Source organism: Bufo bufo, chromosome 7, assembly GCF_905171765.1.
Source record: "Bufo bufo chromosome 7, aBufBuf1.1, whole genome shotgun sequence".
In the NCBI taxonomy this organism is placed as follows: domain Eukaryota; kingdom Metazoa; phylum Chordata; class Amphibia; order Anura; family Bufonidae; genus Bufo; species Bufo bufo.
Window position 1 is genome coordinate 51714616 of NC_053395.1, and position 15580 is coordinate 51730195.

The following is a 15580-nucleotide window of genomic DNA, read 5'->3' on the forward strand; positions in this document are numbered from 1 at the left end:
CTTTCCCTCACCCACACTCATTTCTACTTTACAATTGCTTGTTTATATGGCTGGAGCTTTGGTTGTGACAAGCATATTATAACCAAAGATCTCTGTTTAGCATTGCAGCATAATATAAAGGATTTCCCAATGCAACTTGCATATTGCTATGATTGTGACCCAAAAAATCCAACACTGCTGAATTTGTTTGTGATTCTGGGGTTGGAGTCATGCCAACTTGCAAGTTGTGTTGCGAGTCCATATACTTCTATTATGCTGCAGTCGTGGCCAAAGTTTTGCAATTAAAAAGGTTGCAGTGGTATAGGCATTGCTCTATATATCTATGAGAGAAGATGTGAATCTGCTGTATCACTTGAGAAGACCTGATTTAGGGCTAATCCTGAAAGCATCATGTAAGTGGCTCCCCTGGTCTTCACGCTTTATACAGAGATCTGGACTCAACTGCAGGGGGACCACCAGGCTGCTACCTCTTGGAGCAGTCTCTGTTCAGGTGACGGCTGACCCATGGGTTCAAGAGAAACCAGTATGCAGCACTAAGAGATCAGACAAATATTGAACCATAGTTAGGGACAGGCTAAGGTTAGGGCAGGAAGAGTTTGCTCAGGGTTACAATGGAGATCAGGCAGAGGTCAGGTCAGGCAGTGAAGGGTTAATTCCAGGAAACAAGATGAAATTGGTACACAAGCAGAGCAATGTAGAAGCACCAAACTATTGCAGAACACTAGCGAACTAGAACCTATTGCTCAGGCACCTTCCCAGAGGAGAAGGTGCCTCAAGTACCCAAGGGTGACCAACCATTGGCTGGATGAAGATTAGGGTGTGGGCAGAAGGAACATGTATTCTCATGCTGTGGATAAAAAGAGAGAGAGAGAGAGAGAGAGAGAGAGAGAGGGGCCTAGTCAACAGGAAACAGATGGCAGCTTGTCTGGAGCTACAGAGCTACTTTAGCATTCAAGCCCACCTAAAAGAAGGAGAAAAAGGCTGGTGGGTCTGCGCCGCTGGAACCCAGTAGGAACCCAGTGGGAACCCATAGCAACAGAGCCAATGACCAGAGCGGTAACAGAGTCTTAAAAACTGGTATTGTGTATACCAAAGGCATACAGGTCTACTTTCATTGTAAACTGATACACTGTATGCAATTGTGTACAGTATATGCTCGCGTGAGTGTCTATTGAAGTAGCTGAATTAGTCTCAATCCTCTGGAAAAAATAGGTTTGAGTGATTACATGGTTAATCATCTGCAGTAAATGCTAATTATTTAGCTAGACCATGGGGAATAATGCCAATTAATGTCACTTTAATTAATTTAAATAAATACAGATTACAAAAATCAGTGGCTCTAATAAGTTCTTTAAATGGATGCCTTACAATAAACTAATAAATACAAAGCACAGCCTGATTAAACGTAACAATTAAAATGATGTTCAAAAAGTCGCCTCATTATAGGATTTTACTAGATAATATAGGATTATTAGAAAGCTGCTGGAAATCTAAAAGCTGGAGCATCAATGTCTTAAAGACACTGCAGTAGGCTGCTGAGCATTTTGAAGCAGGAAATTGCTTACCTATTGCCCTTACACTCGCTACTTCTCTAAATAGCACTCATAGGGACAGAGACAAGGACCAATTTTAGATAGTAATAAACCAGGGCTTGCAATTACTAGGGGACCCCCAGGCACGAGAATCCCATGATCAAATTAAACCGTGCACCTTGAGTTAGCTGTATAAGATGATATTATTTAGGCTCTGGACACCTTTTGAGCGGTTTTTTTATGATTGCCTTTTACTTATTTTGGGCTAAAAAATATTTTTTTCAATAGGGCTTTTTAAAAAATGCAATTTTTCAGTTACAAGGGTTAAGAAAATCAGTCTGTTTGCAGAGGATCACTTTTCATTCCCATAAGCTCATGTGAGTCCTTATCTCAGATTTCCTGACCTCATAAACACTAATTTAAGCCATATTCTTATCAGTGTGATAACAGTTTAATTGTTTATGAGGTCAGAGAAGAGGCTTCAGATGTGCCCGACAGCTGACTGCTGACGGAACTCAGGACCAACAGTCTGCAAATAGACTGATTTTCTAACCCTTGTTTTTAAAAAATGGCTGAACATTTTTAATCACTCCCATACCAGGCCATTTACCCCCTTCCTGACCAAGCCTAATTTAGCAAATCTGACATGTGTCATTTTATGTGGTAATAACTTTGGAATGGTTTTACTTATCCAAGCCATTATGAGATTGTTTTTTCGTCACACATTGTTTGTCATGTTAATGGTAAATTCATGAGTCAATATGTTTTACCTTTATTTTTGAAAAAAATCCAAAACGTACTGAAAATTTGGAAAAATTCACTATTTTATAAATTTGAATCTCTGTGCTTTTAACCCGTTAATGACGGGTCTTTAAAGATGGCGCCCGCTCCTGAGCGCTGTGAGCGCCATAGCCGCGGGTGGCAGCCTGCTTCTTATAGCAGACACCCGCGGCTCATGTTCACAACCGGCAGTAATGCCGATCGCAAACATTTAGCCCCCTCAGATGCCATGGTCTATCCTGACCATGGCATCTTAGAGTGCTGAAAACCATAAGCGTGCACTTCCGGTTATGCTCCAGCTCCCCGTGCGGCGATCGGAGGAGCCGAAGCGTGTGTGCAGCAGCCCCAGTCTTTGTGAATGACAGGAGGCAGCTGCATAGTATTTCCTATGGATAGGGCTCCATAGGAAAGTAGTAAAACCATCATAGATTCCAATGCAAGTGCATTGGAGTCTATGATAATAGCAATAGTTCCCTATTGGAGCTATAAAAAAAGTGTAAAAAAACCCCATAAAAATTCAAATCACCTCCCTTTTCCCAAAATCTAAATAAAAGAACGATGTGCAAAAACGCCCATAGTATAAAAATATAAAAATATATTCCCCATACGGCAAACAGCAAAATAGAAAAAAGCGTCCAAATGGCTGATTCGCCGCTTTTGGTCGCTTCATTTTCTACAAAATTTTTTTTTTAAAAAGTGATCAAAAAGTCATACAACCCCCCGCCCCGCAGATCGCCCTGCAAAAAATGAGCCCCCATACAGCTCCGTACACATAATTACAAAAAAAGGTTATAGGGGTCCAAATATCGCGACCAAAAAATTTAAATTATTTTTTTCCCACTTTTTTATTTTTTTATCACTATCAAAACGCAAGAAAAACTATACATATAAGGTATCACCGTATTCAAACTGACCTGTAGAATAAAAGTAACTAGTCAGTTTTATCATACATTGAACGTCGTAAATAAAAAAAAATGTAAAACTGTGGTGGAATTGCTTTTTTTTTCAATTTCACCCCATTTGGAATTTTTTCCACTACATTATATGCAATATTAAATGGAGGCGTTGGAAAGTACAACTTGTTCCGCAGAAATCAAGCCCTCATATGGCTATGCGAACAGAAAAATAAAAAATTTATGGCTCTGGGAAGGCAGGGAGCGCAAAACAAAAAATATTAAGCTCCGGGCCTGAAAGGGTTAAGACAGATAGTGATACATCGTAAAATTCTTATTAATTAACATTCATCATATGTCTACTTTATGTTAGCATCATTTTGGTAATGTTTTTTTTTTTTTTTAGGACGTTAGAAGGTTTTGAATTTTAGAAGCACTTTTTGAAATTTTTAAGAACAGTTCATCTTTTTTAAGGAACGATTAAGTTCTGTAGTTTGAGGAGCTGATATAATAGAAACCACCCATAAATTACCACATTTTAGAAACTGCACCCCTCAAACTATTCAGAACTGATTTTAGAAATATTGTTAACCCTTTAAGTATTCCAGAGGAATTAAAGCAAAACTAAGGTGAAATTTTAAAATGTAACTTTCTTCGCCGATTTTTGATTTTAATACATTTTTTCCTGTAGCACATAAAGGGTTATTACCCTGATCCTGCATTTTACAGAACGAACCCATATGTGGTTGTATGCCTCTGTATGGGCACACAGCAGGACTCAGAAGGCAAGGAGTGCCATATGGTTTTTGGAGTGCAGATTTTGCGGGAATGGTCTTTGGGCACTATGTTACATTTGAAGAGACCCTGAGGTACCCCTATAATGAAAACCCCCAAAAAGTTACCACATTTTGGACAGTATGATAACTTTATTCTGCAGTTTAATACGATTATGGCGATACCAAATGTATATTGTTTTTTTCATGTTTTACTACTTATGCATAATAGAATCCCTTTTTATTAAAAATCTCTTATATTTTATATAAAATAAAGCTGTTTTGACATAATTTATTTATTTTTTATGGCATTCACCTGATTGGGAAAAATCATGTGACATTTTTATCGAGCCGGTTATTACAGACACGCCGATACCAAGTATGTCTTTTTAAGAGCTTTTTTGGAAAAAAATATCATGTTTTTGTGTTGTCACAGTTCACCTGATGGGATACATCATGTAATATTTTTTATAGAGCCAGTTTTTTTCTTCTATTTTTAACAATTTTTAAATGACTTAATTGGGGGAAAGGATGTTTTTTTTATGTGTGAAACTTTAATTTTTTTCTTTTTCTCTTTTTTCTTTTACACTTTGTGTCCTCCATCAGGTCATACAAAACCTCTGGGGCACTTTTAACATCACATTTGTTTTAAAACTATTGATTTCTCTTGTAACTGGGGCTAAAGTAGTAGGTAAAGAAATACACTTCGTGACTAAGTAAGTTGTCACGACTCAAATTTCTTTGTGAAATTCGGCGATATTCGGTTTCATAACTTCGCTCATCTCTTATTCTGATCATCAAACTAAAGGACCTTTTTGTCCCCAGCAGATTCACAGGATTGCAGTTAAATTCACACACTAAAACATAATGGGGCACATACTCTTACTCTCACGGTTACTGAATCAAAAGGAAGTACAATAGGCAATACTATGCAAATATTGTGGGCATCCAGTTCCAGATGATGTTGTTGTGGTTAAAGTGAGAACTATTTAAAAAGGTTCTACTCACGTCTTCTGTTTTATAAATGTCTGCTGGAAACTTCTTGGGTGCAGGGGGTTTCTTGGCGTCAGTGTATCTATTTCTAAAGATTCATGCATTAGAGTCATTTTTAATGGTTTAAAGTCAAAGAGAGTGAAATCTCAAGAGAATTTCAACATCATCTGTGCACATAAACTCACTGAAAAAAGTGATTCATCCTTGAAAAGTATCTAGTACCAGTTGCACTCCCAGAACATCAGGCACACATAGTTCTGAGAACTAATAAGCAATTAACTTTGTTTGTCTCAAGCAATTCTCAATTCTGACCTAAAATAAACCAGCAAGTAAATTGGAACCCAGGATAGAAAATGAAGGTGCAATCCCACACAGTGTAAGATGTCCTTGTGCTGCATGTGGTCTGCCCCGGCATCCTCCATTGTACGCATTTTTGCTGGGGATTGCCATTATCTGCAGACCGCATGTGGAGGAATTGCTCCCCCGGTTATAGACACGCTACAGTGTCTGGGTTTGGAGCATTTCCACCCGTTTAGGCCAATTTTTTCGGTGAGTTTTTGTCTTTATGTGTATGGAATGTTGGCAACACTCTGGTAGCTTCTGTGTCACATGGTCTGTTGTGGGTGCGGCTTCTGTGTCACATGGTCTGTTGTGGGTGCGGCTTCTGTGTCACATGGTCTGTTGTGGGTGCGGCTCACAGCTTTAGTCTACCTCACAGTGCATTGGTGATACTACTATGGAGGCATGTGAGAGTCTGGCTGTGAGTTGGTTTCTAGCACTGTTCAGACCCTGTTCACACACTACGGGTAGTTGAGTGGTAGGACCCCATGCTTGCTGAGACACCGTGACGTGGTGCATGAGGGGCTCCGATATGTTCCTGACTGGAAGATATTGACAAAGTTCTCAGCTTTTAACATCGGCTTGAGGAATTAGCTAGTATTGTCAGTTGCGTATCATTTTGGTGCATTTATAATCTGTGCACATACTGTAGGTAGCTCCTCACAGAGCAAACATGTGAAGATCTTTAAAGTTTCATCAAATGCAAATATTTGCAGCTGCTAGGGCAAAATGAAGGAGAGCTAAGGAAAATATCTTGGGATCCAGTGGTGCATATCCTGCAAGTTTGGTGTGCATTGTTGTCCACCTACTGTAAAATCTTTGACACTCTCAACACTGGTATAGCTAGAGAGGGTGCAGGGGCAGCAGTCACACCCAAGCCCAGGTATATGAGACCCAATAGACCCAGTGCCTCAAATGAAGATGTCAGTATTATAAATGGCAAAAGGTAGGTTAGGGGCCTAAAGGTTACGCCTCTGACTGTGGACTTGTCTTTGTAGATTTAATTAAACAAACTGACAGCCTTTCTTATAAATTAGTTAACTGAAAACCAGGTATGGAGCCTTGGAGCAATGCAACTGCTCAAAGATGTCCATTCTTGTACCTTTATCCCAAAAAATACGTAATCCTAATCATTGGCGTACATAGAGAAGTAAGGGCCCCATAGCAAGGATCAAACCAGGCCCCCCACAAAGGACAGGTGGGTTTCTGCCTAAACCCTTTTAAATTAACCTTGGGCCATTTTTCCACTGCTTCATTTGCTCAAAGTTGCTCCTTTACAGGGTAGAGTCCTGACCAAGTTTTCACCTCCAGTAGAAGAGGAGATAATCCCAACTAAAACTGGGCCCCCTCTTGCCCTGGACCCCATAGCAGTCGCATGGTCTGCCGCTATGGTAGCTACGTCCCTGTACTAATTAAGACTATACAAAAATGAAACACATTATGTAAGGTACCGATTAGAGATTAGCAAATTCATTCTAAACTAATCACATTTGTTACAAATTTCCACAAATATTCGGATATTATTGAATCTAAAACTTTTGCAATTCATTTCAGATGAATCGTTCTAAATGCTGGCATCCATTTTACAGGTCAGAATACAGAGAGAAAGGCAGCTGTGACCAAAAAGGAATAATTTTTGGACAGTTTTTTAACTTAAAAAAAACCAACAGGCTCTATGTTTTATCACCAATGAAAAAATTCTAAGCAAAAAAATCTTCAGAAATCTCCAGAATTGGAAAATCCTTAAAAACACCTTGTACAATGATTAAAAACCAGACCAGGTGTTTAAGGATTTTCCAATAAAGAAGTAAAGTTTGTACAGAGTGCTGGAGATTTTTTCATTTTGAATTTGTTCAACTATTTGAACATCCAACAAAAACAAGGCGGTGAGCATTATTAGTTTTTTCTGTGTATCTTACTGTATGTTATCACTGGCTTCTATGCAGTTACCCATAGCCATGTATGTCACTGTCACTTTGATATTACTAATGCTGTCTTGGCGTTAAAGAGCTTGTAAAGATCTGATACAGTCCTAGGAGACCTCAGAGTGTCATACATGACCTTTCAGGACAATCGGCAGGGGCAGACTAAGAACTTAAAGTGGCCCTGAAAAAAACCCTGAAAGTGGCCCCAAGTTGTAGGCGAGTCCAAATTAACAGAAGGCAGGCCAACACAAGTAGTCAGGGCCAACACAAGCCACAAGTAGGCAGAGACAACAGAAGTAGGCAGGGTGGTACCTGAGAGCTTGAGATTGTTATGTACCTTGCCATCAAACGTGAGGAGGGCTCGGGCAACCCCCTGGGCATTGTCTCACCAGGAAATTTCCCTGTAGGATATATGGCCACTCCACCCCTGCCAGGAGGGGAACCTTTGATTTGTGTCAAATCAATTTGGACCAAAATTGCATCTGAAGATGGATTCATGCAACTTGGACCTGAAATGAACTTCAAAAAAATTCACTCATCTGTAACGCTCATATAATGTATTTGATTTTTGTATGGTCTTAAATTTTATGCAGCCATCTGCGAGGTTGAGGTAGTAAATGATGACTCTCTTCTGCTATAGTCTCCCAGTTTTCTGTTCTTGTAATCAGTCACACACAAAAAATGTATCTAGGAGTTGATTGACACCTCCAGCTGCAATTCTGAAAATCAATGTTTAATTGCTCTTAAATTGCTGTTGTAAAAAATATGAGTGATTTTCAGCTCGGGAAAACGGTTCCTTCACAATGGCATATGAGTCATTAGCTTAGATTTGTGCTTGTCTTGTTTTTGTTCTTAATAAATCATGTGAGCGAGAAACATTGTAAATAAGTCAAATGTGATTATACAAATGGTATAAATTATAGGCACAGCATGAATTTACATCTAGTGAGACATTTACTTGTATGACAAAAGGGCATTAATATGGGATTTTCTGGGTGTTGTTGTATATTTAACAAATGTAGATCACTAGTGTTGGAAAAGCATGCTCGGCCGAACACCAGTTCGGCTTGAGCATCTCGATGCTCGGCACATGGCTGTACTCGGCCGAGTACCGCATGTGCTCGAGCGAAATGTTCGAGTCTCCTCCCCGCATGTTTGTTGGCTGCTACGCAGCCAATAAACATGCAAGTGAGTACTGCCCTCACTGTAATGCCGTAGCCAGTGATTGGCTGGCCGAAACGCGCCATCGGGTGCTATATAGCACCTGATGACGCGTGTTCGGCTCAGTCTTAGTCAGGGAGAGCTGAGCATAAGAAGGGAAAGACAGTGTAGGTAGTGTTATTGGAAAAAATTTATTTGAAAAACTTTTCAGAGACCCAAAAGTCCTTTTAAGGACTATTGTATGTGACAGTAGCAATATATGTTTGTAGCGCAACCTGCGCTAAATTGCTTAGTCTTAGGGTCCATTTACACGTCCGCAATTTCGTTCCGCATTTTGCGGAACGAAATTGCGGACCCATTCATTTCTATAGGGCAGCACGATGTGCAGCTCGGATACGGAATTGCGGACCTACACTTCCCGTACCCGAAAAAAATAGAACATGTCCTATTCTTGTCCGCAATTGGTGTTCCGCAGTCTGGTGCTTTTTTAAGGAACGTCCGGACGACAAAAGAATTGTAATTTGCAACCTGTCCCATACAAAAATGAGCAGGGGCGTGAACACTAGCAACCTCACCATCACCAGCAGGATCCGCCACATGGCATCAAAGCCCCGTTATAGGTGGGCCAAACGCCTGGGTCCACAATCTGTGTCTGCCGGTCACACCACTGCCTACTCTTCCCCTGTGTTACGTGCTGGACAATCCCCTGTCGAAGGGGCAGGCCCAGATGCCTCCCGCCCTGCACCTGGACCTTTGCCAGCACCATCAGCGACCACATCCACTTCCGTGTTCCAGCACAGTGTACAAATGTCCTTACCACAAGCATTTGAACGCAAGTACAAATACCCAGCCACCCACCTACAGGACATAGCACTAAATGCGCAGCTTTCCAAATTACTGGCCCTGGAAATGTTGCCATTTAGGCTTGTGGACACTGAGGCCTTCCGCAGCCTGATGTCGGCGGCCGTCCAGCATTACGCAGCCCCCGGCCGCCACTATTTTTCAAGGTGTGCCGTGCCCGCCTTACACCAACATGTGTCCCGTAACATCACTCGTGCCCTGACCAACGCAGTTATTGGGAAGGTCCACTTAACCACGGACATACAGGGAGTGCAGAATTATTAGGCAAGTTGTATTTTTGAGGATTAATTTTATTATTGAACAACAACCATGTTCTCAATGAACCCACAAAACTCATTAATATCAAAGCTGAATATTTTTGGAAGTAGTTTTTAGTTTGTTTTTAGTTTTAGCTATTTTAGGGGGATATCTGTGTGTGCAGGTGACTATTACTGTGCATAATTATTAGGCAACTTAACAAAAAACAAATATATACCCATTTCAATTATTTATTTTTACCAGTGAAACCAATATAACATCTCAACATTCACAAATATACATTTCTGACATTCAAAAACAAAACAAAAACAAATCAGTGACCAATATAGCCACCTTTCTTTGCAAGGACACTCAAAAGCCTGCCATCCATGGATTCTGTCAGTGTTTTGATCTGGTCACCATCAACATTGCGTGCAGCAGCAACCACAGCCTCCCAGACACTGTTCAGAGAGGTGTACTGTTTTCCCTCCTTGTAAATCTCACATTTGATGATGGACCACAGGTTCTCAATGGGGTTCTGATCAGGTGAACAAGGAGGCCATGTCATTTGATTTTCTTCTTTTATACCCTTTCTTGCCAGCCACGCTGTGAAGTACTTGGACGCGTGTGATGGAGCATTGTCCTGCATGAAAATCATGTTTTTCTTGAAGGATGCAGACTTCTTCCTGTACCACTGCTTGAAGAAGGTGTCTTCCAGAAACTGGCAGTAGGACTGGGAGTTGAGCTTGACTCCATCCTCAACCCGAAAAGGCCCCACAAGCTCATCTTTGATGATACCAGCCCAAACCAGTACTCCACCTCCACCTTGCTGGCGTCTGAGTCGGACAGGAGCTCTCTGCCCTTTACCAATCCAGCCACGGGCCCATCCATCTGGCCCGTCAAGACTCACTCTCATTTCATCAGTCCATAAAACCTTAGAAAAATCAGTCTTGAGATATTTCTTGGCCCAGTCTTGACGTTTCAGTTTGTGTGTCTTGTTCAGTGGTGGTCGTCTTTCAGCCTTTCTTACCTTGGCCATGTCTCTGAGTATTGCACACCTTGTGCTTTTGGGCACTCCAGTGATGTTGCAGCTCTGAAATATGGCCAAACTGGTGGCAAGTGGCATCTTGGCAGCTGCACGCTTGACTTTTCTCAGTTCATGGGCAGTTATTTTGCGCCTTGGTTTTTCCACACGCTTCTTGCGACCCTGTTGACTATTTTGAATGAAACGCTTGATTGTTCGATGATCACGCTTCAGAAGCTTTGCAATTTTAAGAGTGCTGCATCCCTCTGCAAGATATCTCACTATTTTTGACTTTTCTGAGCCTGTCAAGTCCTTCTTTTGACCCATTTTGCCAAAGGAAAGGAAGTTGCCTAATAATTATGCACACCTAATATAGGGTGTTGATGTCATTAGACCACACCCCTTCTCATTACAGAGATGCACATCACCTAATATGCTTAATTGGTAGTAGGCTTTCGAGCCTATACAGCTTGGAGTAAGACAACATGCATAAAGAGGATGATGTGGTCAAAATACTCATTTGCCTAATAATTCTGCACGCAGTGTATGGACAAGTAAATTCGGCCAGGGACGCTACAGTTCCCTTACGGCACACTGGGTGAATGTTGTGGAGGCTGGGAGCGAGTCGTACCCTGGGATGGCACAGGTGCTACCGACGCCAAGGATTGCGGGCCCTACGTCGATCAGGGTTTCCGCCAGCACCTACGTTAGTGGCTCCAACCCCCACTTCAACTCCTCTGCCTCCTCTTCCACTTCCACCTCAGAATTATCCACGTGCAGCATTAATCAGTCATCAGTCAGTACCTAAAAGCAGTGTGGCACTGCAGTGGGGAAGCGGCAACAGGCCGTGCTGAAGCTGATATGCTTAGGGGAAGAACAGCACACCGCCGCAGAACTGTGGCAGGTGATAAGAGGCCAGACTGAGCTGTGGCTCTCGCCACTCAACTTAGAACCAGGCATGGTTGTGTCTGATAATGGCCGTAACTTGGTGGCGGCTTGTTCAGCAGTTTCTCAAAACCTACCCCAATTTGCCTGATCTACTGGTGAAAGTGCGCCACGTGTGTGCCCATTTTTGTTGTGCGACGTGAGCACGTGCTGGAACTCCACTTTCCACATGTTGGCCAGGCTTTGTGAGCAGCAGAGGGCAGTAGTGGAATACCAGCTGCAACATGGTCGTCGTCGCCTTTCCAGTCAGCTTCAGCTAATCAGAAGCGAGGAGTGGGCATGGAGGTCTGACCTCTGTGAGGTTTTAAGAAACTTTGAGGAATCAGCACAGATGGTGTTACGCTATTATAAGCGTAACCATCCCACTTCTGTGTCTACTCAAATGCTCGCTGCTCACAATTAAGGACGACGCTTTGCATGTGGAAGAGGTGGAAATGGGGGTGATAGCCAGACCACTCTCAGTTCGTCTTCTCAGTGTGAATTGGACGATGAAGAGGAGGAGGAGCAGAAAACGGTTGCCTCCGCTACAGAGGGTAGTATCCATGGAAGTTTAATTCCATCTGTTTAGCGTAGGTGGGCAGAAGAGGAGGAAGAGGAGATTGAGAGTGATCCTCTTGATGACGACAGCAAACTCTTGCCTGTTGGTACTCTGGCACACATGGCTGACTTCATGTTAGGCTGCCTTTCCAGTGACCCGCGCGTTATATGCATTTTAGACAACACAGATTACTAGTTGTTCACCCTTCTTGACCCCTGCTACAAAGATAACTTCTCATCTCTCATTCCTCTGGTGGAGAGGACGAGCAAAACGGTGCAATACCAGAAGATCCTTGTTGAAAAATTGCTCCAAACATTTCCATCTGACAACGCTGGTGGCAGATTCCGTAGTTCCTTGGCCAACCGAGGAGGGGAGACAAGGGGAACACACAGCAGTTCCAACAGAGTGAGGGCAACACTCTACAAATTCTGGGACATTTTCATGACACCCCGCCAGCACCCTCACCCTGATGTGTGGCCTAGTGTCACAAGGAGGGAAAAATTTGGGAAGATGGTGAAGGAGTACATAGCAGACTGTGTCAGCGTCCTCAATGATTCCTCAGTGCCTTACAACTACTGGATGTCCAAGCTGGACACGTGACATGAACTGGCGCTCTACTCCTTGGAGGTGCTGGCCTGCCCTGCCACCAATGTTTTGTCTGAGCTGGTATTTAGTGGTGCTGGTGGCATTATAACAGATAAGCGTATCCGCCTGTCAACTGAAAATGTTGACAGGTTGACTCTTATAAAAATGAACAAGGCCTGCATTGACCATGACTTCTCGACTCCACCAGAGTAAAGCTGATGAACATAAAGGCACTTTAAATGTGTTGTTTATAATGTACTAAATACACTGTATTCCCATGTAGTGATGGACGAACATCTGCCGGGACGGTTCGCGAACGCGATCAGATGTTTGCGAACCGCAAGTTCGCGGCGGGTCCCATTCATTTTAATGGCAGGCGAACCTGAAAAACCTTCAGCTCATATTTGCAGCCAAGAAATAATTACTAGAAGTGCACAAATAGTCCCACAACATGAACAGTGACATACCAGATGTACTACTCGAATGTGCGATCTCCATTCATTTTTTTTTTCAATGCGAAATATCGGCAATATAATTTTCCCGTACGCGCATGCGCAAATGCACTATACAGTACCCAAATGCACTATAAAGAAAGTATATTGGTATATAACACCCCTCTTCAATCAGTTTTTTTGGGGGACGACTGGTATATCACACTAGTAGAAATTATTTGTTCCAATAACGCTTGTTCCTCTATATACCTGCAGTATCGCAGCAGAACCGCACACAACTGCCGCACAATACAAATGCACTATAATATAACATAGAAAGTATATTATAACATTGTACAAGGAAGGCAATCCATTAGAATATACATGAAGATAAAACATAACCTTTAATAATTTTACTATGAGGGTCCATTCACACGTCCGTATGTGTTTTGCGGATCCGCAAAACACGGACACCGGCAATGTGCATTCCGCAATTTGTAGACTGCACATCGCTGGAACTATAATAGAAAATGCCTAATCTTGTCTGCAATTGCGGACAAGAATAGGACATGTTCTATTTTTTTGCGGAAACGGAAGCACAGATGCGGAAGTGCGGATCCGCAAATGCGGACAGCACATTCCGGCCCCATTGAAAATTAATGGGTCGGCACCCGTTCCGCAAAATTGCGGAACGGATGCTGCCCCATTTTGCGGACGTGTGAATGGAAAAGATATCCTTCAAAATGAAAATAAATTAAATTATTAAAGTTAAGCAAAAAGCATAGATGTGGTAGGCACTAAATCAGGTGCTCGGCGGGACACTAAATCAGGTGCTCGGCGGCACTAAATCAGGTGCTCGGCGGCACCAAATCAGAAACCATATGTCCTACCACAATTCGGGGGGTTCCAGTACACATCGATGAATCCAGGAGGGATTAGATGATGATGTGGTATTGAAGAACTGTCCCTGATATTGCCCTATAGGGGGGTGCAATTCTGGCCCTGATAGCCTAACCACAGACCACCTGCCTTGATAAGAGCAACCCTGTCGGGAACCTTACCCTATATAAATATGGCCCTAGTAAGCCCCTAGGCCCCTGACTTCCAGGTGATCACTATATAGATCTATGTATTTTTGACTCATTATAAAAGTATATTATAAGTATATCACACCCCTCTGTGTATCACACATATCGATAGCACACCTATACTAGTGCTTAAAATGACTTTCGTGGCCCTATTAGCTAGCGTTTGGTGTCCCTAACAGCCTGTCCCTGCTCCACACAGCAACCTCTCCCTACACTGGCAAAACACTGAATGTAAAATGGCGGCCAAATCAGGTTTATTTATAAGGTAGGGGGTATGTCCATGAGCTGAAATGTCTCAATTTGCTGTCCTGTACCACCTGAGGGATGTGTCATGGGTCAAAGTTCTTCACAATGTAAAAGAATATGGCGGGCACAAATTTCTCCATATGTTCGCATGTTTGGCGAATCGCAAACACGCAAAGTTCACAGCGAAACGACCGCCGGGCGAACCGCAAGGCCATCTCTTTTCCCTTGTACCCCTTCCACCAAAAACAAGGGTATATGGTTGAATCTTCCTTTTCTCATCCTCCTCCTCCTCTTCCATCATATCCACATGCTTATTCGTCGCATATAATTCCCTCGCATAAATGCCCTTCGCATATAATGTTTTACAGCGTCAGCTCAGCTGCAGGCCCTCACAGATAATTTTTTAGAGGGTCAGCTCACCAGCAGGCCCTTAACAACAATATTTTACAGGGTCAGCTCACCAGCAGGCCCTCGCATATAATGTTTTACAGGGTCAGCTCCCCAGCAGGGCCGCACCCAAAATCTTTTACAGGGTCAGCTCACCAGCAGGCCCTCGCATATAATGTTTTACAGGGTCAGCATACCAGCAGGCCCGCACCTAAAACCTTTTACAGGGTCAGCTCACCAGCAGACCCGCACCTAAAATCTTTTACAGGGTCAGTTTTCACAATTCTCACTGCCGGGGGTCGCTTAACTAGTTATCACGGAGGAGTCTCGTTCATTATCGGAATTAACCAGACTAATTGCTCCACCAACTAAGAACGTCCATGCACCACTACCCACCGAATCGAGAAAGAGCTATCAATCTGTCAATCTTTTCCGTGTCTGGGCCGGGTAAGGTTTTCCGTGTTGTGTCAAATTAAGCTGCAGGCTTCACTCTTGGTGGTGCCCTTCCGTCAATTCCTTTAAGTTTTAGCTTTGCAACCATACTTCCCCTTGAACCCAAAGACTTTAGTTTCCCGGAAGCTGCTCGGTGGGTCATGGGAATAACGACAACGGTATCTGATCGTCTTCAAACCTCAGACTTTCGTTTTTGATAAATGAAAACATTCTTGGCAAATGCTTTCGCTTTGGTTTGTCTTGCGCCGGTCCAAGAATTTCACCTCTAGCGGTGCAATACGGATGCCCCCGGCCGTCCCTCTTAATCATGGCCCTAGTTCCGAAAACCAACAAAATAGAACCGGAGTCCTATTCCATTATTCCTAGCTAAAGTATTCAGGCGACCTGGC